This window comes from Tyto alba, unplaced genomic scaffold (genome assembly GCF_018691265.1).
Source record: "Tyto alba isolate M040663 unplaced genomic scaffold, T.alba_DEE_v4.0 Super-Scaffold_20000042, whole genome shotgun sequence".
Classification (NCBI taxonomy): domain Eukaryota; kingdom Metazoa; phylum Chordata; class Aves; order Strigiformes; family Tytonidae; genus Tyto; species Tyto alba.
Genome location: NW_024881293.1, coordinates 13338790 through 13366190, shown reverse-complemented (window position 1 = coordinate 13366190; position 27401 = coordinate 13338790). Strand labels below are relative to the sequence as shown.

General features: G+C 53.9%; 1 protein-coding gene across 4 annotated transcripts in view; it reads right to left on the bottom strand.

Moving 5' to 3' along the window:
- The window catches only part of CTXN1 (cortexin 1), a 43155-nt gene extending 16300 nt beyond the window's left edge, over positions 1-26855 (bottom strand). For all 4 annotated transcript variants that reach the window (XM_042795002.1, XM_042795001.1, XM_042794999.1 and 1 more), the window contains exon 1: positions 26659-26855. The gene's annotated coding sequence lies outside the window, so the exon portion shown is untranslated. The remainder of the gene's footprint in view (positions 1-26658) is intronic.
- Positions 26856-27401: the final 546 nt, after the last annotated feature.

Genomic DNA, 27401 nt, shown 5'->3' with positions numbered 1-27401 from the left:
TTGACCTCCTCCACTTGGGGAGACCCGTCTACCTGGCTCTGGAATTGGTTCTGCCAAACCCTGGCCCACACAACAGCAAAGGGGGAAGCATCCAAAAAGCAGCATGGTTTTCAATAGATATATTCAAATGTTGTGTCAGCCCAGGTGACCTGGCAGCTCCAGGACACAAAATGTGTTGACACGTTCGGTGGGACACATTAATCTGGTCCTAGATAATTCACACAGAGAGTCTAGTGATAAAGAGAAGCATTCCCTGAGCAGGCTCTTTCTGAAAGAATTTGTCACCATCAATAAATTGCTGGGAGATTTATTTCTGCCAGCCTCAAAACTGCACACAAAGTAATGTGATTTGTTCAAACTCTTTAACATGCTGTTCTCCTTGATTTAAAGTCTGTTGAACTATCTTTATTTTCTTAGCACATTATTAGTTCAGATTCTGGCTCTGACATGAAGGAACTGAGATGCCTCTAGAGCCTGTTATTTGGGAAGGAAAGGAGGAAGGGGCAAATGGGAGGGCTTAGGCAGCAGAAAACCAGCTCAGTGTAACATCAAGCTGGGAATAAACAAATGTTATCTGCGTCTTGCACATCACTTATATTCTTCATGCCTACAGCTTTGACCACGTCAAGATAACCCAGCTCTAGAGCTCCCCAGGAGTCTTTCAGCCAAGACTACATAAATGTATTTCACTCCTCAACTATGACTTGCAATCCCAGCTCCAGGGACAAGGCAACAACTCTCTGGGACTTTACTGAACTTAACTCCTGGCACACTGGACAACAGCTGTCTCCAGCACTTCAGGATAGTTTGCCAGCTTTTGCAAGACACCTGATCAGCCCATGCACAGTTTAATGAACCTTTCCTTCATAGCGGCACCTTTGAGGCCCATGGTGAGGAAGCTTACGCTTTTCGCTGGGCTTTGTGCCACAAACCGTGGCAGCATCTCACCAAAACTGCCAGCTCCCGCATCCATCTCTGCTGAACTCAGAGGAGCAGGGATGAGAAGCCGGGGAATTGTTCAGCCCAAGGTTGGAGCTGGTGTCACCTCCAGCAAGAGCCCACGAAAAAGCATGGAAACACCCCATAAATGACAAAGAACAGGTCTTCCACCGTTTTTGTACAAAACCAGCTAACTTCCACCCTGTGCTGCCTGAGAAAAGCAGGTAAATTGCTTACAGGAACCTTCCTGCCTTTAACCTCCACGTCCCTAAGCAGGGCTGTGTAAAACAACTTCAGCAATTCCTTGGCTGAAAAAAGCTCCCAGTGAACATCTGCTCTGAAAAGCAACAGCCCTTCACCGTGTATGTCATTAGCAAGTTCCCCAGGAGAAGGAGCAACCTTTGCAGATGTTAAGATTTTTTTTGCTGTGCCCTAACCGGGAACAAGAAGTCTTGGGCTAAGGGGGAGCAGGGGGCCACCCAGCCCCAGGCAATGGGAGCCCCAGCCCTGCATGGGTGCGCTCAGCCTCCTTAAACTGGGTGGTGAGTCCAAGATGCACAGTTAATGCTTCTGTAGATCGGGACTCTGACTGCCAGTGGGCCTCCTCAGGGCTGCGCTGGCAGTCTGGAAGAGCACGAGCACTGCAAGCTCTTGATGCTAATGGCTTGGCTTTGGCGGTTGTGCTCCTCCGCCGTCTTCTATCCGTATCCTGATACAACCAGACACCTCGGCATCTTCCTTCAGGCACAGCAGAGACACTTTCACCACCCTGAAGACCTCGTGACCTTTCCGAATGTCAGGGGGGAAATTGCCCGTCTGTCGCCACGAGCCACTCGCTCCCGGTCCCTGACCTGCCCATGCTGCCTCACCTCTCCCATCATCTTGCCTATCGCCTTAGGGTTTATCAAGTCCGGCGCTCTGAACTATTTATCCTCAAACGCTTGACAGCTGTGCCTGAATGAGAAGCACAGCCACGTCAGTGGGGAGACAAAGCCAGCTCCGGCGGGGATCAACCCACTCACGGTGCCTCTTGCACCTTCCTGACGCCTCACCAAGGCGGTTGCACCCCCAGCCCAGCTGCCTCTAAGCCTGCCGGCTCCCGCAGCATCCTGACTCCGAGAACAAGCCTGTGGCCAGTGCAGGTTGCCATGGCACCCACAACGTTCCTTAACTGCATTGACATCAACCGCAAGGTTACGGCCCAGCTTTTCTAATCGCGCCGCTATAGCCCGGTGGTCTTCAGTGCCTGGCTACAGCCTGGCACAGCTCCCGGGCAGAGTTAAGGAGCTCAGACGTAACCACTGTCTCTGTACAGTTTACTCTGCCTTAACAGTGAGCAGAGCTCGGCGTGGGATCACTGCCACCTCCCTCACTAGATTTCTTTTTTTTTTTTTTTTCCCTCTTAAATCACTGATTCATATTCTCGGTCTTAATTGCATCATAACCCAGTTTTGTCTGGGAATCTATTCCAGGAGCAGGAGGGTGTCTAATATAAAGATACTGGAGGGACTGCACCTCCCAGAGGTGCAGGCATCATTACAGCGAGGGCTGGTGCCAGCAGAATATGTCTGTCCAAGTATCATTGTGCAAAAGGGCCTCGGTCTACAGAGCAACATGCTCAGGGAGCCAAGAAACAATTCCAGCATTCCCCAGCATCTCCCAGCCCTCCCAACAGTGATGGTTCTGCTCCTGTGGGGTTCTTTGGGATCACCCATGGAAAAACTCGGGTTTCAACACATCCACCCAACATCTGCTTATGATGTCCTGTGGACTCCAGAAACCCGAGAGCTGTGGCTCTACGGGCTGTGGTTCCTTTCCCCAGAAATTCAGCAATACTAACAGGAGAAGAGTCAGAGAGTTTGGACTTCAGTGAAAAGCTGTTCAACAAAGGGAAGGGAAGCTGGTGCCTCATTTTGCTTCAGATTACCTAGAAATCGCCAGAGAGGCAAACCTCACTGGGAGGTGGACCAGGTGGGTCACGGCAGGCACAGATGTCCTGGCTTTGCTGGGTTTCAGAGCAAAGGGCTCATGCATTCACCTTAACTGCTCTGGGCACCTGAGCTGCAGCCAGGGGACAGAAAAAGGATGCCAATTCAGAGAGAGAGACGGGCATTGGGCCAGTGGGAACAGCTCGGTTAAGCTGAGCATCAGTCTGAGTTCTAACACATTTTAATCAGCAGGACTAGGTAATCTATGGTGTCTATCCATTGCAAAACTAGTGCTCAGAGTCAGGAATCTTTAGTTGGCATTGCTAATGACTATGTTGAGCCGGGATATGTGATTATGGGCTATTGATTACTCTCCTCCTCTTTCTGGAGAACAGCAGATATAGTTCCTGGACTGCAGAAAGAACGATAGATACACAGGCGACTACAGGCTCCATATAGTCCAGCTACAACAGCACTCAAGGTTTCTAAAGTAAGCTGAGACCAAAACAAAGATATATATGTGAAATAAGATAAAATGCTGCAGCACTAACAGAGTATGCCTGTGCCAGGCAAGCTGGCAGTTATTTTCAATAGAGATCACTGTTTATAGAAAGAAATTCCAATTAATGTCATCTACCAGGATTTCAGCAAAGCACTTGGTATGGTGAGAAATCTGTAGTCAGAGTGGGGGTGACGGTGAACAAAATAGGATGAGCTGTCAGCCAGAGAGGAAGATGTGAGGGGCGTCGCTGAGAAAGGATTGTGCAGAGATGTTTCTAATGGAGCTCCTCACAGCCCATTCCTGAAGACTGACTGCATTTAGGTTCTGTTACTGGCCAGACACAACCAAGTAAGAAATGTACTGAAAAAAAAAAAAAAAAAAGAAAGATGGCAGTTTGAGAGGCATCACTGAGGTCATGGAAGACTTGGACATCACTGGAAAGATCATAGGATCTTCAAGCAGCCTAAGCCATAAAGAACATGGGGTCTGAAGGACAAGGATAAGGAGATGGGGGAAAAGCAACAAGGGTAAGGCTTTTTGAGTCTTCACATGGAAAAGTGTGTGCAGGTCCAAAACATGGTCCCAAACAGGGCTGGATGCAGGAAAAGCTGTGCAGGTCATCAGTGGGACGCGAAGTTTTATGACAAGAGACGAGAAGAGCTCAGCCTAGTGAAAAAACAGCAGAAGGGCAATGACTGCTGTCTAAAAAAAACCCACTAGAGAATAAGGAGCAGCGATGGTGAAGTGGTATTAAACATAAAGGCCAAGAGTAGCTCAAGCACACCATCCTAGGTCAGCAGGGAAATATTTCAGCTGGAATGAGACAGCACTCCTCCTCACCCTGAGGACATCCTGACCTAGGCACAGGAACCCTAATCTGCTCACCAAAAAAGATTTTTCTAGTGCTGCAGCAGTGGTTACAGACAGCTGCTTGTCCAGACACTGTTGGGTCTCTCTAGGTACCTCCCAAGGCCTCAGAGATGTAGATGATGGCTGCCACCCAGAAGATCCTGCATCAACCTAATAGACCCATCTAAACCACCTGTAGCAGGCAGCAGGTTTGGACGTTCCTATGTTGAGCTGTTTCCCCATTATCCACCTTCAATGTCTGAGAGCAGTCTGCACTCCAAACCCTTTTCAGCAAAGCTAAGGCACTCAGGATGCTGACAGCTTAGCTGAAAATACTGTAGCAGTGCAACTGAAAATGTAGATGGTCACAGGGGGAAAGAAACAATCTTAGTTTTGTTCTGGGGCTAGGGATACAAAGCACCTGCAAAATCTTGTCCAGAAGAAGCTGCATCTCGCCTGAGGGTTTGCTGATACCCCAGCAGCATTGCATTCAGGGGTGGCTCCATCTCTGCTGGGACCATACAGCTGCACACACAAGCACAGGGTCAGTCGGCAGGGCCACCACCATGGGGACACAGGGGTTGTCACCGAGCCACGACCAGGGCTGCATGGGGCCCTCTCTGGTGTTTCCAGCTCTCCTCCCAGGTGGTTGGCAGCAGGCAGAGGAGGGCAATAAGCATCCCACCCCCTGGTCTGTTGGGCAAGTTTCCCCCGTGCACACTCCATATGCGCAGCGGAGTGTCTTGGAGAAGAGCCAGCGTGCATAAAATGAGAAGCAGATGTAATCTCAGCAGAAGAGGAACCAGGAGACACAATTAGAGTGAGTGTCTCAATAATTAAAACGCCCTAATGAGCGTGCTGCCAGGGAAGGTCTCTTCCACTACACTGCAGGTGAGGAACTGATGCAGTGTCCTCTCCTTGGGACCCAGGCTTGGCATATGGAGAGCCAAAATCCACTTCCTGAGCTCCCAGGGCAATGTCCATCTCAGGTGTTCCCCGCCAGCCCCAAAACACATATTTTCAGTGCAGGAGTCATTCTTTCAGACTTCAACCTCAAGTATCCTACAGCAGTGACAGCTTTTAGGAGGAGAGGATGTGATGGCTCCATCTCAAGGGAGCAACTCGGACATAGGAGCAAGAGGGATGCACAACCAAGACTATACGAGGAGATTAACATCCCACAATGCCAATCCCTGCAGGTGTCCCTCTCTGAGCAGGGGAAGACGAGAGGGAGGTGGAACCAGAACCAGAGAGTTTAAGGGATGAGTAGATCCAAAGGCTGGAGCAGAACTAGTGTGTGCTTAGCCCATGGCTGAGCTTGGCAAGGGAGAAGGAAACCCATTGAAAGAGGAAGCAAATGCAAAGCCAGGGCGCTCCAAATGCCCAGAATTACACCCATGCTGGTTCCTAGTTTTCAGGTCCTTCAGGCAAGAAGTGCTTGCCAGTTCTCACCATTTCCTCATACCTCCTGTGATGCCAGGAGTCTCATGCCAGGCCTCTGGTGTCACAGGAAGATGTTTTGGTTTTAGTTTGTTTTTTTTTTTTTTTTAAAACCAGCACCAGCTGTCAGAGTCCAGCTAGAAATATGAAACAAAGCTTAGATAAACCATAAATAAACACTCAAGAGCACAAATAAGCACTCACTAGATTTTCCTTATACATTTATTTCCAAGTGAACGTCTTGAAGCTGAAGTGCTTAACGTGCCCTGAGGTAATTCCTCTTCATAGCAGATATTTTAAAATTTCTTTATTCTTTGAAATCTGTCTGTGCTGTTGGTAACTGCGTAATATCCTTAAAACCTGCACCTGTACTTAGCCTGAGCTTATTTAGCTCCATCTTTCAGCCACTGGGATTAGGTACACCTTTGCTGGGTAGAACAAGGTGGTTCTCCAGCCAAGCTTTAGAGCCCTGTGAGTAGGACACCTCTGATGAAGCAAGCTTTCACTGTAAAGTCTCTGTTTCTTCACTCATCAACCACTTGCTTCACTGACTTTTCTCCAATTTATTAACATCCTGCTGATCAGCCCTGGTCACTAATGGCAGTAAAGTCATAGCCCTACTATTGCTCAAGACTGCAATTCTCCAGCCAAGGAGCTCATTTGAGTGTTAGTCACGGGCACACGCTGGAAGTCCAGATCCCATTCAGTATTCACCCTGCTTCCCCAAACCTCTTTCATTTTTAACAAAACCGTTGGCTGAGGGCACCCGCTGAACGAGCGATCCAGCTCTCTATATCACTGAACTGCCATCTAAATTACATATATACAGCTCTCCCAGTCTTTATAGCCACCAGATATTTTTTCAGAGATCACTTTTTGGTTTTCTTCCAGGCCGCTGATCACCGAGGAGAAGCAGCTCTGCAGAACCCAGCTGAGCCTCCAGTGCTGGTCCACCCGCGGTCGTTACCTCTCAGACCTATTTCTCAACCCGTATCAATACATTGCACAAGCGTCCAGCCCAGAGTAACCACCCATCCTCTGCTTTTGGTGTCCTTCCAGAAGAGCATCAGCCCAGCCCCGTGAAGTCCATCGCTTCTCTTTTCAGTCAGCTCATGTTCAGGGGTGTCTCTGAACTCCTCCAGCTGATCCAACTGTGAAAGAGCCTAACCCTCGCTGCATCGGACACGGGTTCCTAGGGCAGCCAGGCAATAGCACAGGGGATACCTGTGGTATGACACCATCACCGACTGGGCTAAATCTCACAGGCAGGAAGGGTTCATCCTGGGCAGTCTCCCATTGTGCCCTGGAAAACAAACTGAGATGTGGGCTGAATAGTGGACGGGGGAGTGGGTGGAAAAACCACATGGACCGTCAGACTCAAAGGTCAATTGTTTAAGCGGAACAGGCAGTTGATTACAAGGGATGTTTTCCACAGGGCAACGCTGGTGCAGATGTAGCCTCAAAACCTCAGAAAGCTGGAGGGAAGAACTAACAGAAACCTCAGCAAAGGCCAAAGACACCAAACCAGAATAATGCTGACTACCAGGAGCGGCTGGAAAGCAGATCTGCAGCAGGACATGGAGATCCTGGTGCACACCTTGGCCAGCAGTCAGCTGTATGCCCTTGAGAAGATGAAGGCCAACTGCTGCATGATGTAGGAAAGATGTCAGCTGAACCCAGCAACCAAAACACAGATGAGGAGAAGAGCTCCACTGGAGAGTGAAATGAGGGAGCAGTAGAAAGGGCAGAGGGTGCCAGAGCTCCAGGATTCATTTCCGAGACAGCGAGTTATGGGGTCCAGAAATGCCACTGCCCTGGGACCACAGCAGCATCCCTCGCTGTGGTCAGGACCAAGAAATCCCAGTCACTGCTTCGCTGGTCAGAGTCCAAGAGGGTGGAAAGCAAACTGTCCTTTGCAAAAGTTGCTTGCACGCAGCAGTTAAAAGACAGGTATCATCTCAAATTTCTGATTATCACTTAATAGAAGGAAATGACCCAATCTAACAGAAACTGGCAGACTATTATTAGCGGTTATTTGATTCCTTCGCTAGAGTGGAGCCATGGCCAGCTCAGAGCCCCTTCCAGGCCCCCCTCTGGTCTACAGACACCCGTATTCTCTGCTCGAGACAGCTCTGAATCTGGGAGGAGTTGCAAGGACAGGACAAGAGTACATCTGGGGACAGGGCTGATGTCCTCAGAGACCCTGGTGAAATCAGCCTGGTGGGAGGTAAACATTTCCACATGTAGATTCCCAGAATGAACCATTCCCATTGTTAACAGGAACAAAACTGGTCCCCACTTCACCATTAAACATTGTAATAAAAAGTTGTATAAAGCAGATCCCTGCCATCTTAATTAACATTGGAAACTGAATGTTTTGGTTTAGAAAAGAAAATAGTGGGGTTTTTTATCAAAGTTAACATTTTCCCACGGAAAATACTGACCAAAACATCAGGATAATGATGAAAATATTGCCAGGAAATTTTCATCCATAGGGGTCTAAGGAACCGCAGGGCCTCTTCCAGCACCGCCACTAATTCACTGTGGGCTGGAGGAGCTGCTCTAGGTCATGAATGGGTCCCCCCAAACGTGGGGAAGATGCCCTGTAGGTAGGGACCCTTGAGGGGGTCAGCCACGCAGCACCCCAGCTTAGGGAGGGATGAACTCTCCCTTTTTTTTTAAGGCAGCAGAGGCTGCCCGTACCAACCGTGCCGGCACACGCACACATGGATCATCTCAGAAAGGGGACACGGGGACTTCGCCCTGCAGGGCCCCAGCCTTGCTTTGGCCTCGTGACTGTGGCCCGTCCCCCTCCCAGTATCAAAAGTTACGAGTGAATCATTTGAAGAAGCTGGGTGTTGAACTGACATTGAGTAAGCATTCGTGATTGGGAGAGTGTGACTCATTACAAGTATTTAATGATGAGCCCATCGGAGCAAGACCTTAGCACATCACTCAAGTTCCCTTCAGAAGAGATGAGGACCAGTTGTTATTTCCTGGGGCTCGCATACAAATACAGACACGGACCCTTATCCAAGCACCCAAATCCATCCCCAAGAGCACCTGCCTGCTCCAAACACCCCAGTACACACACACACACACACACTCCCAGCACTCGCTGTATACACCACACAAGCACACAGCCCCCATAGGCGTGCAACATATACGCAGTACAGACCCCACCTCCACATACATACACATACATCCTCCCCCTCCCACACATCCTCCACGAGTACGTACACACTCCTGTTCGCCTACACAGACTTTTACTCCCTGGACAGCCCAGACCACCACTGCTCCGCGCCCAAATCCCTCATCCAACCCACCAGCCCTGATTTTTCTTCCTTCTGTGAGTCTTCTGTAAGACTGGGCCCTCCAGTCCCTGGGTCTTACACCTAATTCACCCTCCTAAGGCAATATAGAATATCCCAGGACATCTAATTGCCTCCTCCCGGGCCTTTCCCAACAACCTCAGGGATTAGAAAAACGCCTTTTTAGCTTATTTGTCATTCCCCACTTTAAGACAACTTCTTGGATGCTCGGGACTGCATCATCCAAGGCCATATGCAGCGAGAGAGGTTGTAAGTGCAGGTGCAGCAGAGACTGGCATCCAGGGGACCTTCTGCAGGGAAATGAGAGAGGAAGATGGGGAACAAAGCAAGGCTGCCTGTGCTGCTTGATTTTCTTTTTTAATTTGCACGTTTCCTCATGTTTTTAATAGCCATTGAAAGAAGATGGGGTACAAGCCTTCCATCAGCACAAATAGAGGGATAAGTTTACAAGATAACTGCCTAAAAAAGGGGTCTGAGTGTTTATGCTCTGTGCAAACAATACACAGAAATGCTGACTAATTCTTATAAGATGGTAAGTAACGGTATTATTTTTAATTAGCAATTAAATGACTTGGTAATTTTTTGCATTTAAATAGTAATATAAGCACAAACAAGTCTTTAGCATTTAATTACCAGGCTCTCCTATGAATTATTTAGCAAGTGGGCAAATACGCTACTCCAAAGAAATCCATTGCTGCAATTAAGTGATTTTAAATTATTTCCTTGTCTGGGTTGCTGTCCCGCCTGCCACCATCTATGTGGCAAGAGCATGCACGGTGGTGCCTGGGTGTTTCTGTGGGTGATGGAGCTGAATTCCCCAGAACAATCTCGGCTGGCTGTAAACATGCAGGAGCAGGATGTGTCCCCCCCTAGTCTGCCCAGCCCCTTGCCATCCTGCAGCACCGTGGGTCTGCACAGTACCACGTGTGCTGCTGGCACCAACAAAATCTCAACAGGCTACTCCAGAGCTATCCTCAGGAAGGTTTTAAACAAGGAACATCCTGGACTCATGAAAGCATGAGGATCTCCAAAAACCCCCTGCCCCCAGCACTGAAATAAGTCCAGGGATGCTCAGAGCAGTCACTTGCTTTGTTAAAATGCAGCTGAAGAGGATTCTCCCAGAACTCCCTCACCGCCAATCTGCATCTCACTCATATCTAACCTAAATCTCATTAGCTCCAAATTAAACTGACTGCTTCTCATCTTGTCCCAGCAGACGCAAAGAACAATTGATCACTTTATAACAGCTTTATGCGTTGGGAAGAGTTCACTCCCTTTCTTGGCTAATCAAATTCAGCTTGTTCTGTCAGCCCTCCTGGTCCTTCTTAACTCTCTCAAGCCCTGCTGTTTCCTCTGGCGGGGTGGGAGCAATGTTGGGCTTTGCAGAAAGATGGTAGAGGGATGCATCTCAGGCAGGGAACCACGCCACCCAGGAAAAAACTCTGCTCCCACCCTTCTATATGGCTTCCCAGACTAGTTGCAGAGCATATTTCTCAGGTCTGGTGGAATGTGGGACAACCCAATAAGAAGATAATTGCAAGAGAAGCATCTCATCTCATCCCATCCTATCTCATCCCATCCCAAACAGCACCGAGCCTGCATAGTGGAAGGATGACTCTGCTTCACCTGGGACACAGCCAGACAGGGCTGGATTGCACTGCCCTGTGCAGGAGAGAGAATTCCCTCTGAGGTCAGTCAGAAGGGAAGAGTTGGAGTCTGGCAGTGTCTGCTCTTGGCCCATAATTGGATCATTTTTTGACAAGCCTCCTGCTCAGAGAGTAGCATTACCACCAAATCCCAGTGCTTGCCAGGCAATGTGTTCGACTACAGCTCCAGTTTCAGAGGAAAAAAAGATAACATTAACAGAGGCAGCCTTAAATTAATGCATTGCCCCCCTCAGGTGGTACCCTTCAGCCCTGTGCATCAGCACATGTTTCCAAATCAGCAGACATCTCCTTGAGGACTTTAATTATTCAAGCCAGTTTGGCAAAACAGCCCAAGCTTTGCCCAAAGCTGCTCTGTTTATCCATTCCAGCAATGGCATCATGTGAAACCACCCCCCTTTCACTGCTCTGGGCTTCCCGTCTGCCGGCAGGCAAGAGCACGCAGGAGATGAACAAGGAGGAATTGCACAAGATGCTTTTCCTAGCAAGGACTGTGCCTTTGCGCCCCTTAGCTCAGCCCGAGGTAACAGCAAACACAAGCACTGTGACAGAGCAAGCTCCTGGAGAGTTTTCCTAATTCTTTTGTTCAGTGACAAGGAACCTGGGACTGGGAGGGACCCAGGAGCCAGCCAGTCTGGTCTGGTGCAGTCAAAGGTTGTACAAATCCTTCCAGAAACAGATCTGGCTTTGTCAAACCCAGCTCAGCCTCTGCTCACCAAGGCTGCTCCAAAACCCGTTGTTCGGATGGGCTGGCTTCCAGCTAGAAGGTGTTCATAACCCGGCTGTGATGCTTGCTCTTCCACCAGCACCAGCCTTTGCCTGCCATTCCCAGTTATACCCCTGGCCACTGAAGAGAGTGGTCAGACCCTTTTTTTGTCCTCAATTCACTAAGCAAAATCTCTCCTGTCCTGCGACTGGCTTTCCTCAGTCCTAATCTTCCAGACCACTCTGTCTCCTAACTCAGCTGTCCCACATCACTCTGCTTTTTGTTTAACACCCACAGCTCCACCGAGCCCGCACGAGGTGGTGCTGGGTCCAAGAGCCAAGCCTTCAGAAGCCAGGCCAGCATCCCAGCCCCAGGCTGCTGCCCACTTGCTGTGAGCTGGCACCAGGAGGAGGAAGGAACGTGCCCTGGTGAGGGCTGTTCAACATCTGTCCTTGTGTTACGGACCACAGCAGCTCAGCTCTCCCACATCATAGCTGAGAAGTCCACGTCACCCACTCAAGCCATGGTCTGGCCACTATTGGCATTTACACGGTATCTGAAACTTCTCCTGGGACTCCTGACAGCTGAAGAGCAGAATGGCAGGCACCCAAGACCGGTTCCCATCCTGCCCACACTGGGCTTAGGTCAGTCCACCATAACTCTTGGCAGTGGTGGGATATGAACATTCACAGCTTGGGATATATGCGGCTGCAGCCCACCCTACACTGCTGACATCTTCAGATGGCCAAGCCACAAGTCACAGTGCTGGGGAATCCCTCAGCTCCTGGATCCACACTGCATTAGAAAAGGCACAGCCAGGAGGTAAAGGGAGGCAACTGCTGAACAGGGGGGGACACTCACGAAGCCACATATGGGCACTGTGTCCCATCAAACTGGAAAGGGTTCAACCAAGGGCTGAACCCAGGACACCCGGTATTAAATTCACAAAGCTCCTGCTCTCCAAATGAGAAGTCCAGCCCTGTTGCTGGCTCACAGACCTGTTTAACTTCTCCACCGGAGAGGCCCGTCCCATCTATTCCAACAGGGACAGTAACGGCTTCAACCCAGCTCCAAGCGGCTCCTGCCAAACTCAGAGGGTAGTGAGAAGAGAATAAAACTGCCAGGAAAAGGCAGGTCTGGAGTGGGCACAGCAGACAAATGGCATGGCCAGAGCCCTCCAAAGAGGCAGGTTGATGAAACAGCATATTGAGAGCTTCCTCTGCCAGGGGATTGACAAGTGCTCTCCAACCCAGTATCCCCGCACAATAATAAATCCAAAGGGAGAATGAAGTTTCCAAACGCCTTTGGCAGTGGAATACTCTGGAATTTATCCCCTTACCCATGCAGTTCAGAGACAAACGTAAGCAGGAGAGGGAGGGAGAAATGTGAAGGCAAAACCTTGCTGGAATTGGTCTACATCTTGCACCAAGCACCACAACTGTTAACAGCCTGCAAGGTTGGGTATGGGGGCTGCCCAGCCAAACTGGAGTCCCCTGGGAGAGTTTTAATATGGAGAACGTCCCTCCAAATTTTTTCAGGCAGATGCTTGACATTGCAGGACCGAGCAGAAGGCCTGAGGAGCTGAGGCAACCAACAGCAGCAATCCCAGAAGAGAGCTCCTCCGCAGCCATGTCAAAACATCTCCCGTCAGCTGAGATGAGCTGATAAAAATGCAGATCGATTCCAGGGCCAGGTCTCCAGCTCGTGTAAATCGATGCTGTTCCCGTGACTGGAGCAGATTGCTACTAACTCAAAGTAATGTTATCTACCATCAGCAGCAAGAGACCAGAGCTGCAGGAAGGCAGGGTATCCCATTTCTGCTTCCCTTAGGGAAGGTGCTAATCAAATCTCACTTCTGCTACAGTCCCCAGCATCTGAAGCACTCCCCTAGCCCAGCCTGTACTTCAACAAGCAGCAAACTAGCCATGCAAACAAAGAAACTGGGAGCTGTTGCGTGAATCGAGGTTGTTGAGCCTCTCAAGTCTAACCAGGTCATGAGCCCGCTCCAGGGATGTGCTGGGGGGTGGACCCAGCTGACACGTATCATGAGAAACCAGCTGCAAGACGTACAGAACTAGAGCAACCTTGAACCCGCTACAGACACAGCACTGCCCTGGATCACTGCAAGGGCTCGAGCAGATCCCTCTGACCCATCAGCATCTCCTCACCCCAGGCTGTAGGCAAAGCTGCCCGCGGCTTCTCCGGTGTGTGACACCATGGCCAAGGATGCATCTGTGCTGGAACGGTGGGATGAGCGACACGAACGGGACAGCCGGGCTAAACCCTCCTGCCTCAGCTGACGGCTTTTTAGTGCTCACGGAGGCCCAGGACCTTGCTTTTGCAAACCCCTGACTAGAGATAATCCACCCAGCACAGCGCAAGGCTCCCCAATCCCTACTGTGAACTTATTCAGCAGTACAAAAGATAGCCCTGATGTTTGATGCTGCTTGCTGTATTCATCTGCTGTTGGCAGATATTTTGGTGCTAATGAACCCTGGGGATCTTTTAGAGGCAGCTAAAGATCACCTTCAATCCAGGAAGAGTTTGCTAGCTCCTATAGATTCAGCTCTTACTACTGCCAAAGACAGCCTTACAACCGAGTCCCCTACCCTTCCCTTAACCTGACAGGAGCACTGTCAAGACATTTTAATCTGCAGGTGCTTGTTGGCTGGTGCACAAGGTCCTGCCCAGTTCCTGAGCCCACAGAACTGGCATTAGCCCCTGCCAGAGCCCTCCTGCCTCCCTCAAGGTCAGTACTGCCGAGGGAGCTCAGCCAAACAGGCTCACGCTGAAGCCAAGCAGACACAGAAGCTCGTCACTGCAAAACTCAGGGGTTCAGAAAAGCCCCAGCCCTTCCCCGGATTGATACCCAGAAGCATCAGCACCAGGAATATCTCACCCCGTTGCCACGGACCACAGTTCTGCATCCCACTGCTGGATTCTGCAGCTCTGAACTTCAGCATATGAAATTGGGGGGGGGGGGGGAAATAAGACTACACTGCCCTCCTCACAGGGGTAGGGGCACTGGTTTGAGGGAGCAGAGCAGCAATATTACCCCTGCAGTTCAGCACAGGGATCACTGAAGGCCTCTCTGACATGGGTCACAAGTCAGGGACCCCCAAGTCGGGCTGCCTACCTGACCCCCAGCTGATATAGGCCGTCCACATCGGGAGCTCCAGCTGACCAGAATCGCGCTGGGCACCCTGCCCTGGAGCCAACACGCGTTGCAGAGCAGCCAAAGAGACTTCGCTCCCGTCTGATGTCTCCTTCCAGGTAGGGTTCACCACCTGGAGCCCTTTCCCAAAGTTCAACACTCACTGTCTGAGAGCTTTGCTGCAGGTCGTGCTGCTTTTTATCCCAAATCCTGTGGTCGCTGCCATTTCCCATTGAGGAGGGAAAATTCAGGATCAGGCCCATATTCCTGATGGGTCAAACCTGTATCTCAGCCTGGGAAGCAGGGCACGAGAGGCAGTGGGAGGGAAGAAACATCCCCAAAATTAATGCTTCAGGCAACAGAGGCCCCAGCTCCTTTCAGCCCACTGCTGAAACGCTTCCCCCTTCCCACATCCACTATGCCAACGTTATTCTGTGTGCACAGAGCAGGGACAGACAGGAGGGACAGGAGTGCTTGTCTGCAACTACAAACCACCAGCCCCGCTGAAGAAGGGCCATCCTCAGCAGAGACCCATCCATCCACCTGTTTGCTTTGGGCTGCAGCTGGTTCAGCTGGTGCTGAGCTGGGCTCCAACCCAGCGCCGGGTATGGGAGCTCACAGGGCAGTGCTGGTCCCATCTGTCCTCCCCTCGCTGACTGCACAAGGCCCCTTGCGCCAGGACACTCTGTGCCAGGACACTTTGTGCCATCTCAACGCCAAGCGCTTGTCGTCGCTTCTTGATTTGCTTCCCTGCCATGTAACAGCTCAGAAGTGCATCCTCACGCTCGTTCCTGGAAGCACATCGGCACACCAGGAAGGGTGACTGATCCGAGTCCTCTGGCGAGACTGCTCTTACTGGAAAAAGAGAATCACAGTCCAGAAACACAGAGTCTCTAGCCCAAACCCCAGCACCTCCAGGGAAGGACAAGACTTCCTGGGGAAGATCCCTGATGGGGATGAGCTCTGCTCTTCAGGGAGTGTTCCTGATCTACCTGAACCCCACACAGCTCCTGAGTCTCCACCGTCCAGAGCAGGGGGGGCAGCAGGGCCAGGGAGGGGATTCTCCCCCTCTGCTCCGCTCTGGGGAGACCCCCCTGCAGTGCTGGGGCCAGCTCGGGGGCCCCCAACAGCAGAAGGACACGGAGCTGCTCGAGCGGGGCCAGAGGAGGCAACGGAGATGCTGGGGGGGCTGGAGCAGCTCCCCTGGGGGGCCGGGCTGAGAGAGTTGGGGGGGTTCAGCCTGGAGAAGAGAAGGCTCCGGGGAGACCTTCGAGCAGCCCCCCAGGGCTTAAAGGGGGGACAGGAAAGGTGGGGAGGGACTCTGGATCAGGGGGGTGGGGGCAGGATGAGAGATAACAGTTTTAAGCTGAAAGAGGGGAGATTTAGATGAGATCTAAGGCAGAAATTCTCCCCTGTGCGGGGGGTGAGGCGCTGGCCCAGGGTGCCCAGAGCAGCTGTGGCTGCCCCCTCCCTGGAAGGGTTCAAGGCCAGGTTGGACGGGGCTGGGAGCACCCTGGGCTGGGGGAAGGGGGCCCTGCCCGGGGCAAAAGGATTGGAACTGGGTGATCTTTAAGGTCCCTCCCAACCCAAACGATGCTGTGATTCTATGCTTCACGTCAACTCCATCAAGCAAAGACTGGCTGGTAGATAGATCTACTGGTGTGACTGTACCCACAGCAGCAGCTCTCAGTCACCATCCACCTCCCCAGTGGGTTTATTGGAGGAGCAAACACTTCCCCCAAACCTTGGTGGCATCCCATGCACTCCTGACCCGGAACGAAGAGGATCTCGTGGCTGGACAATGAGAACAGGTCCAGCTCCATGGCTCTCTGCAGCAGATAGCAGGCTGTCAGAGAGCCCCCTTTGCAGCAGCCCTTGCTCCCCACAGGAGACACAGCACCACTGACCACTTCTCTCCCTCCCAGAAACATGTCCAGCCCTGGAGTACATCCTGATCTTCGCTGGAGAAGTGCTCCAAGCTGCCAATGCACAGTGGAGAATCCAGGGAGAAGGGAACGCGTAGCTTATTGCTGGCCAAGTGAGAAGCATATAAAGGGCTTTGGGTCTACCCAAGCAGGAGTTAAACATTGCACCACATCCCTTTGGAGCAGGCCCAGGATGGATGGGAACGTGACTCCCAACCGAACCCAGCTCTATGCTCAGTCACTGCTCCCAGCTCATCCTTCACCGGGCTGCAGAGCCGGAGACGGGCAGCGACGCGGTGACCCCTGCTCTGCGCTCTGGAGCCGCCATCGACCAGCATTATATTGCATTTGGCTGTGAACCTGATTATGCCCAGACATCTCCCTCCCTTCAGCGCTGCACTACAGGGAGAGTCCTTACCTCTCCCACAACAACAAGGTCCAGCTCACACAGCAAATGGCAGGAGCCATGAGGCATGGCTTCCAACTGAGATAGGCAACGCAGGACAGCCCAAGCAGCCTCCATCCTCCCTGAATTACCACTTTGTCCATGTTATTCCTCTGCTATTTGTCTGTAGGTGGATCACCTTGCTCTGACCCACTGCACAGCCCCAGTGAGGTGGTACCCTGCTTCTTCTCTGTCACCTCAGTGACACAGTGCTCAGGTTCATGTAAAGCGTCCCTGTGGCCCTCCAGCAACGGTCAAGGCTTGGCCAGCTGGTGGGGGCAGGAGGTCTGAGACAAGCGAGCCATACCCAGCATGTGGATCAGCATCACTGGACTCCAGTGGGAGGAAAACCAGGAGGCTGCTTCAGGCAGAGCACGGGGAAGGAAAGGAGTGGAGAGACAGAGAATATTCTAAAACACAAGACCTTGAAACAGGCAAGGAAAAGTTGGCTTGCATTGCTCACCCTTCCAGGCCTTAATCCCTCTGTTAGCACACATGCCTGGTACAATTAAAGACAAACTCCCAAATCTGCAATGCAGACCGTCTGTGCCAACAAAGGGTCCTGTGAATTCCTCTCTGCATTAACTGGCACCTCCGAAGCTGCGGAGCGTTTCCCCTGCGGTGCAGCTCTATGGGGCTGGCCCCCAGGTCCAGCTGCTCCCCACGCTCAGGGCCTGGGCTCTGTGGAGGAGCCCCAGGCATTGAGGAGGGATGGGAGCCAGCTTGGCCGAGCCACAGGAGGCCTCTGGGGCAAGCAGAGCCGGAGCTGGTTACACACAACCAGCAAAGGCAACGAAGGGAGAAGGTGTGACCAACGCCAGGAGAGACGGCGTGGTGGTGGGAATGGGCCAGGACGAGTGAGCAAGGTGATGAGGACAGGGCAGGCAGGAGAGCGAGTGCTGGGGCTGGTGGGGGTTGCAGGTGATGGTTTTCCTGTCACTTGGTCTCTGTGCTCCTGCCGCTGTGGCCTGTAGGTCTCCCCATTCTTCTAGACCACCAGCTCCCCGGGGCGAACCGCCTCCTCTGCTCCTGCGCCTTCCCCAGTGGGACCTCGTGCTGCAGCTCAATCTCTAAACATCATGGCAACACAAACAATAAAAAGCAAAGTACCACAGCAAAAGAAAATGGCTCTTTGGGGCAGCTCAATATGGCCTTAAGAACCTGCAACCCTGGAAGATCCAGAACAACTCACTGGCAGGTTTATCCCAGCCGGGAGCTGGTGCCCTTACATCTTGCCTCAGTATTTTCCTGCAGTCCCTGCCAGGAGGTGGGAGATGGGTCTGTGGTCCCCCTTAACCAAGCATCACATGTTCAGCCAGCACATCTCCCGCTACCCGAAGCAACTGTGCCAACAATTCCGTCACCTCCACGCTTTGCAGGAAACACCAAGAACCTGCAGCCTTTGGCCCTGGCTGACCCACGCAAGTCCCTCCCAGGTGCCCACCGGTTCAACAGGCAGAGCTGCGTGAGACCACTGACGTTGGTGGGGGCTAGAAACGGGGTGCTGCCGGGCGCTCGCAGCCCCAGGCAGTGCAGAGATCGCGGGGTTGCAGCAGCAAAGGTGGTTCTGCGTCCACCCCACCCCACCGGCAGGCAGGAGCACGAACACGAACCAGAGTTGTGAGGTACAAACCAGGCTGCAGGGAAGGGAGAGATGCAGTGAGACAGGCAAAGATCTCTCCTCCAAGGCAGGGCGCTGTGGGCTTCACAGTGATTTTTCACCTTCACTCCGTGAGCGTCGCCCAAGCCGGCACCACACCAAGATCCCACACCCCACAAGCAGAGCCTCCCTCCCACATCCCCCCGAGCTGGGCCACCCCGGAGCAAAAAGCCACAGGGAAAATGTGGACGATGAGGGATGCCAAAACCACCTTTACACACGCTGTAGAGGTGACCACACATGTATGCACTGCCACAGATACATATGTACATCTTTATGGGTACGTATATCTCCCCATGTGCCTCTGCTCGGATGTGCACTGAAGAGTAATGAATGGCTCTGCTTCTCCCCGAAGGCTAAGTGTTTATCCATTTATTGTTGCTGTTCTTGGCCTATCACTTTCTGGTTTATTATCCCCTTGGATTTATTTCTTTATTTTATTTAATGCTTTGAAGAATTGATATGCTCAGAGCGTCGGCACTTAGAGATGCTTTCAGAGCCACCTTGCCAGACGACTGTGCGGGCTGCAGCGGCAGGGCTGGTTGCTGTTGCTGCTGGGGTAGGAGAGCTGTGTGATGGGGACAAGCGGTCCGTTGTCACAAAAAGCAGCACTGTCCAGTCACGCACCCTGTGAGACGTGAACAGGGACAACGCCCGTTTTGGAGGCAGTTGGACAGTACGGAGATGAGGACTGTGAGTGATACAACTTATGGGGAGAACCACCTCCACTCTCCTTTTTTGTAGAAATAACCTGTGAGGTAACTGCCGTTTGCAGGGGACCCAGAAGCTTCAAGGTAGAATAGAGGCACTTAGTCTGAGTTAAACCAAAGCTGCTATCACTGCAGATCTTGGGAGAGGGGGAAAAAAAAAAAATAAAAAAAAATTCAAGGAAGCAGCTCCCACAGGATCTACAGAAGCAGGAAATAAGACTGCTCAAGATCTGTTATGGCATTAAGCCCTATGTTCTCACGGATCCCCAGAGACATGTGCTCAATTCTGTGGCTTCACTCCCTGCACTCACCCCCATCCCTCCCGCCTTCCCAGGGAAGCAGCAACATCTGCTGAAGAGAAAGGACACACCTGGGGAAGAAATATGGTTTCTCGTGGGGCATGAAAAGGCACAGAACAGCAAAAAGGAGTTGCTTGGAGGAGAGCCTGGCCATGCAAAGTCATGCCAAGGGATGCCTTCATGCTGTGCTGTGGAGCAGCTCCCACAGGGAGCTCCGAGCACACTGCTGAGCCCAGACTAGTCTGGGAAAGTCCTACATGAAGCGTAGGATGTAGATCAACCTTCAGCCCGTGTTGCCTAGGATGTAGGAGAACCTTTGTTCTCAGAGGTACACAAAGTCACTTGGATCCCCCTCAACTCCAGCAGCACAAGAAACCAGAGCAACTGCAAGGACAGGGTGGGGTGACACTCATCCCTTCACGGTAATTAAGGACTGTAAAGCAGGAGGGGGCTGCCTTAGCCCGTGCATCAGCCCCACTCAGCAGTCAGCCTGCTGCTTCCAACAGCTCCCAGGACTGTGGAGCTGATGCTTCAGTATCCATACTGGCTCCTGGCACTAAGAAAATCAGCTAAAGAGAAGGTTTCATGGCTTTGTGAGAAAAGCATGATCCCAGCGGCTTCAGGCAGTAGACTCTGCTTGGATCACTTCTGCAGGCAAAAGGATTTTTAAGCCCATCCCAGGATTTTGGGAGCCGAATTCATGGTGTTTGATCCCTGGCACTGGCTGTATTTTAACCCCCATCTCTCTCTCAGTACCCACACCCTCTGTCATCCCTCGGAGGCGTCTCTGCCCATCCCAGCAGATCCCGCAGTCAGAAGCATCTTTCCTCCATCAATCCACCCAGCTCCCCCTGAGGCCGGTGGAGCCCTGCCGACTCGCTCACACTGAGGACCAGACAACACCCTGAGAGACTCAGCACGGGCAGGAGCGCTGCTGCCAACCTCAACCATCCGTGCTGGAGAAAGGCAACTGGCAGATGCGGCTGGGCCATGGGGAGCCAGGACCCCGTCTCCCCCAAAGCACGGGCTGTGCTCGCAGAGTGCTGCGGCCAGCACGATGGAGGCAGAGGAGAGCTTCTCTGCCTGTCATTTACCCTGCCCTTCCTCAGAGACAGCCACACACAGAGCCCAACCCCATATGTCCCAGGGGTGCAGGCAGTGTGTTGTGTGTCGTCCCCCCCCCCCCCACCCCAAAACCAGCCACCAGTGTTCCCAGGCAGAGCTGCTAGCATCACAACGAAGAAGGCCTGGTGTGGGCAGCCCAGGGGTGGCAGCTCTGATTCCCCACGTGCCCAGATCCCCAGTGTCTTAGCTCGTTCCCCACAAAGTAAGAGGAAAAGCTCCTCCAGGCAAAGGGCTCCGACCGCGTGGAGCCACCCATCACGACAGCGAGCGGCCAGCATCCACGTGATGCTGCCAGAGCTTCTCCGTTCCCCAGGTGGAGGGTATCACAAGCCCATATCTGGGGTAGCTGGTCAAGGTGGCCAAAGGCTACTGCTGCCAGGTGTCAGCCACAACACACAAAATGCCCATGGAGACGAGGCCCACGGTGAGACCCAGGTGCTAGGAGAACACTGTCCCAGCGATCTAGCCCTATTCCAGATCAAGCCACTCTCCGGGTTGGGAGCTAGGAATTTGGCCACCAGCCAGCATACCCTGTAATCCCTTCTGGGAACTCCACGCTCTAGCCTAAAACCAGCTTGTTCCTCCCCAAGCAGCTCTCCGAGTGGAGGCTGCTCCAGGGTCTCACCGATGAGCCTGCAGCTGAGCGCGGAACAGCCCACGCCCAGGGCGAGCACGGCTGGAGCCCTGGCACCTCCAGCAGCTCCATACTGGAGACCAGGTGGGGAGATCCAGGTCCTGTTGCTCATGCCTTTCTCCCTTGCAAAACTGGCACGAAGGTGTGCAGACACCCGTGGCAGGCGCCCGCCCGTGGGAATGCGTGGGCAACACCTCCCAGGCAGGACAGACTCCCACCACCACAGACACCGGGTCCCACGCTGCTGCCGTGTTCCTCCGAAGCCACCAAACCACAGCTCCAACCCCAACCCGTGCTGTGGGAATACGTTCCCGTGGGCAGCAGCATCCCTTTAGCCCCTCAACCACTGCGCCAACTGATCGGTGATGCTCTGGGACAGCAGCGTTTGCAGGTGGGGCTCAGCAGGCAGAAAAGAGACAAATTGAGACCTGGGCATCATCTCACCCCAGAATCAAAGTGTAGGGGTCCTGCCAGCGTGGCACCCATGGCCCCGTTCAGGAGTGGGGCTGAGCACCCCCATGTCCTTGCTCTCAAAGACCACACTGCTTCAGGGAAGGGCAGGAGAGCGTGTGCTGCCTCAAATCGAGGGCTCCATCAGCACTTTACCACCTTCGGTTTCAAAGTGTCCTTGATCCCTCTGGGCCTGTCCCCACTGCAGCACCACGGGCTGCTCCAGCCCACGGCATTCCTTAGGAGGAGTCTGAAGATGACCATCAACTCGCAGGGGACACGCTGCGGCACGGAGCCCTGCCCGCTAGCCCTGGCTGGCAATATACCTGTGAGCGGCACTGGCCCACGGCTCCCTGAGCCTCTGGGCATAAGTGGGGCTGAAGGGACTCCCAGAACACGATCGGCAACCTAATGGCACCACATCCAGAACTGGGCCAAGCACACCCACTGCCTTGACACCTTGGGCATTCAGAGCCCCTGCAGCAAGGGATGGGGGTGTTAATGCAGGTCTTGACATGGCCAAGTTCCTCAAAAAGCCCATCGCCCCCGAAGGTAAAGGAGAATCCTCAGCCCTCCAGCTCTGAGGACCCAGACCAGTTGCAGTTTACTCTCAGATCCCACCCAGAGGCGCAGAAAAGCGAGTGCAGTGGCGGCGTTCATCATTGTACCTTCTGTTGAAAAGCAAGACTGGACAGACCAACAACAGTGCCAGCACCCTGCCAGACAGACCGACAGCATCGCATACCCAAAGCGCCTCCCTCCTCCCAGAGATCCTGCGTGTGAGTTGTGACACCCTGGAATGTGGGAGGAGAACAGAGAGGGCTTTTCCTCCACAGCCTAACAGTGTTCAGAGGCACTTAGTGCTACAGAGCCCAAACCAGGCTGGAAGAAGTTCAGTAAATCATGTCCTGCCTATTCTGGAGCTCCCAGGAGTTGTTTGTTCCTTTCCACGGACTCAAGTGATCACTCTCTTGTGGGCACAATGATCTCTGCTCAAACCCCCTCTGCTCTTAAACACTTACATTAACTGGGTAATTCAAGCAGCAGCTATGTGTGCTTCCAAATACAGTGTTTTAGAGTACAAAAATCCTCCCCAAAGGAGGTTCTGTCTTGGTGTCTGGGATGCAGAGACCCAGTAGGCACTAAGTCCTAGCCAGGACAGGAAGAAAAAGCCAAATAAAGGCTTGAGAGGCCATTAATATCCATGACTGCATTTGTATTGCTGGATCCTGGCAGCTTCCCAGGCTCCAGGTCTACACCTCAGCTATGTCTCAGCTTCCCACTCGCCTCCAGCCTCTCCACACAACAGGAACCTTCACCCCATGCTGGAGGGCAGGTACAGAAAGGTCTGACGAGCTACCCACTCAGGACGCCCAAGGTGTGCCCAGGGGTTTTTTTAGACAGATCGTGGAGAAGGCAGATCCAACAGGAGCACTGGCACGGGTAGAACTGTTTGGGAGCCAGCACCACACCCGGCCGGTGGTGCAAGCGGGGAGGTTTCATCGCACTAATCGTGTGCGGCATCAGTACAGGCGTGTGGGGAAGGGCTGGCAGCGATCCCCGGGGGAAGGAGAGTGCCCACAGGGTGCTACTGGTCTGCTCCCGACTGCAGGATGCTCTAGAGAGAAGGAGGGGGCGAGAGCCCCCGTTACACTCACAGGGACAACAGCAGATTCAAGGGGGAAGAGCACGTTTCAGTTCTAGTTGGGGAAGGACGAACAAGAACTGGCGTGATGTCAACAAGCAGGGACAGATCCGAGTGGGCAAAAGATGTGCCTGATGCTGGGCTAAGCTCTCTGCTTCAAAGCCAGTTAAATGGCAATCAGCGAAGCAGGGAAGGGAACCATGCAGCAGCTCCAGGAGAGCCACGACACAGCCTGGAAGGGACCAAGATACAGCCCAGGATGGAGTTTATGCCGGCTTTCCTGGCACATGCAGCACCCGAGTCCTGCCCGAGGGGTTGGTCTGCGTGTTTCAACAGTGCCATCAAAAGGACCTCAGGACAATGCTGGGCAGCAGGTCTGGGACTGACTCCTGTCCCCCAAAAGGGTCCAGAGGCTTGAGAGTCACAAGCAGAACACTGCTGAGAGCAGAGCCAGAACCGGGGACTCAAGGGATGCTCATCCCTGGAGGCTCGGCCGTTTCAGCCCCGCGTTACAGGTCATTCTTTGGGTCACCACAGCTCTGTCCTGGCAGGTAGCAGCTCCTCCTTACACAAGCACTCCTGGCACAGACCTCACAGCAGCCTCCCCTGACTCTGCTCTAGGTCCTTGTGCTCCATCTCCTGGCCCCGTGCCCCAGAGCAGCCCCCCCCTGCCACCCCCCACCCATCTGGCAGCCCTCTTCATTTATCTTTATGCCTTTAATCCTTTAGTTAAATGGCGCAGCTCTGCACTCAAAGCTGGAAAGAAACAGCCTAATGGCCATTAAGTTCCCCTTCAGAATATTAGATTCAGATCCATCAATTTTACTTTGTAGAGAATATTTGCAGTAAAATCAGAGCAGCTCCCAGGTGCCTTGACAGCCCAGCAGCGTTTTCTTCCTAGGAGCAGCTGTTCAGAAAACACATCGGCTCAGGATTTACTGACAGTTGGCAATACAGGAGAGTTCAGAGCCACGAGCCAGAGGATGCCACTCGCTTCTGTCACCCGTGTCAGCTTACGCGAAGAAACCATGGAGCCAATAAAACAGGTCTGCTGATCTAACCCTCCGGCTTTCCAGCATCCGCCCACGGCCTGCTGTTGCTCCAGCCCTGTCCCCACTGAGGAAGCGCTGGTCACTGGTGTGCAGCCCACTTCATCCCCACTGAGGACTGGGAAGGCTGCCCCAGCAACGCTGCAGACAGTGCAGCAGAGCTGGCCAACTGCTAGGGAAATAAGAGCAGATTTCTCTGGCAGAAGCACAGCGAGGAAAGCAGCGGGACTTGCCTGCGTTGCCCAACCAGTGCCACCTGCAACAGGTGACCGGCACGACAAGGAGAGCAGCCGGTCTCTCCCAGCCTGGGGAACAGGTTGGCAGGCGGGCAGCACGGTTGTGCATCCCAGAGCGGTGCCAGATCCCTTCCAGAGGGACCTGCAGGTTGGGCATTTTACCCACGCAATGTGCTGACAGCTTGCAGAGGTGATGCCAGGTCTCTCCCTTCCCCTCCTGGAACCAGAGCCATGGGGAGCAGTCCTGAGCTCACGTCCCACAGAAGCTCCCCAGGGGCTCCCTAGAGCTCAGGGAAGCGCACAGCCTCACCCAAAGATTTGCACATTTCACAGAATTTGCACATTTCACAGAATTTGCACATTTCCTGCCTGCAAGGAGCTCCTAAGGGCAAGACCAGAGGTGCAACAAAGCAGAACCCGCTCCCACCCGGTTCGCCTGCCAGGACACCCTTCCCCATCCCCGGTCCCACACACCAGCCCCACCAAGGAACCATCAGCCCCACCCAGGGAGCAAAACCAGAGGATGTTTGCAACTCTGCCACCTCCCAGCTGCAAACCCAAGGATCGACACGTTCTTAATGATGATAACAGCAAGAACACCACCAGATTGAATTTTTTTTTTTTTTTTTTTTTTTTTTTTTTTTAAATCTTGCAGGGGTCTTGCCTGCCTAGCCCCAAACTGAGTGTTACCGGGACAAGTTCCCACTGGGTGCAGTGGTTCTGCTCAGCTCAAGATCTGTGCCCCAAGCTGCCAGGTCAAAGCAATCGGAGGCCTCGAGCACCTCGTTACGGCATCGCAGCCCGAGCTGGGGGTGACGAGGCACTTGCAGTGCGTACAGCGGGAGGCTCGTCAAGTAGACACAACCAGAGTCCTGCTTCCCCACGCACTGCAAACAGGTCTGCCCTGCCAGCCCCAGGGTTTTACCTCTTCTGCTTGCAGGCAGATTTACAGCAAATAATAACAGCTGGGAGAAAGCAGAACATCTCTAGGAACGGCAGGGAGGGAAGGATGGGAGTCAAGCGCTGGGGAGCCCCTAACCACTGTCACATCCACACCGGGCGCTGCTAACAGCTTCTATCCTCAGGTTTAACGTGAGGCTCTGCACCAAAAACTGTCTCCGGCAAGCCCAGTCTTCCCAGGGCTCGGGAGAGCTGAATTCCCTCTGCCATGGGTAGGGCTCACCCCAGCTCGTGGCATCGCGTGGCGAGTTCCCACAGCTCCAACTCTTCCCAAGGGAGCTGAGATTTAAATTACACCAGCTCCTTCGTGGGGCTGCTTTGGCCCTTCGGCTCGTTCCTTCTCCCCATGGGTTTGGGCAATTCCCACCCCCCGGCTTCCGCACAGACCCACCGCTCCAGAAGGCAGAAATCACCTCCATTTCATTCAAAAGTTTCTCAGATCCACACCCTCTCTCCAGACCCAGGGGGTGGGCATCCTCCGAGCCCCCCCCCCCCAGCACAAGGGGTCTTTTGCAGACACTCCCTGCTGCACAAACTCTAAAATCAGCAGTTTTGCAGCAGCTGCAGAAATTCCCTGGTTTCGACTTCTTCTTCCCCAGCACGCCCATCCCGATTTTCTCATCTAGTAGCGATATTTCTTCCCAAAACCCCTTTTTTTTTTTTTTTTTTTTTTTTTTTCCCCTCCTACCCCCAGCCTGCCACAAACCCCGCGGGAGCACCTCCACCCCGGGGACACACACACCACCACCACCACCACCCCCCCCCACTTTCTCCGCAGGATGCCCCGCAGGTGGGCGAACCCTCCGAGGGGACTCCAGCACCGGGGGGTGGGGGGTCGGTGGGACGACGACGACACCCCCCCCACCCCCCCCAAACCCCGCACCGCCCCTGCGGAGCCGCTGCCGGGCGGCTCCCGGTGCAGCCCCGGGGACCCCGCTCAGCCGCCGCCCCGCTAATACCGCGATCAAACTTTCCCGGTTCCCCCCCGCCCCCCCCCCCGGCTCACCTGCGCTTTGGGGGGCAGGAGGGGGTCGCACCCCCCCCGCGGGTCCCCGAGCCCATCCGGACCGGCCCCGTTCCCGGCTGCTCAGCGGCGCAGCCTTCCCCGACCGGGGAACCGGAGCGGAGCCGCCAGCGGCGGGTGCGGGGCCGGGGTTTGAATTCGTCCAACCCGCCCTGATTGGGCTGCGGAAGGAGGGGGGGGGTGAAGGGGAGGGGGGGGGGGGGGGGCGCACCGGGGTGGGGCCCGGGATTGGGGGGGGGGGGGGGGGGGGCGGAGTGTGGATGCGGGAGGTGGAGGGATGCGGGGGGGTGTGGTAGCGGAGGGCGGGGGGGGGGGGGGATGCAGCGGCTGCGAGGAGGCTGGAGGGTGGGGGGGGCCGAGCGTGGATGCGGGGGGGCGTGGGAGCGTGGGGATGTGGGGGGACTGGGGGGCGGCCAGGGGGATGAGATCAAGTGGGGATGCTGGAAGGTGGGGGGGGGGATGTAGTGGCGGGGGGATGAGGGAGGATGGGGTACTCTGGGGATGGCGGGGGGGGGGGATGCGGGGGGATGGGGTACACTGGAGATGGAGGGGGGTGCGGGGGGGCGGCGGGGGATGAGGTACCCTGGGCATGGAGGAGGTGAGGGGGGCGGGGAGGGATGGGGTACCCTGGGGATGCGGGGGGAATGGGGGAGCGGGGGAGGATGCAGGGGGGAGGGTGTGGGGGTGTGGGGGGGATGCAGGGGGATGGGGTACCCTGGGGATGG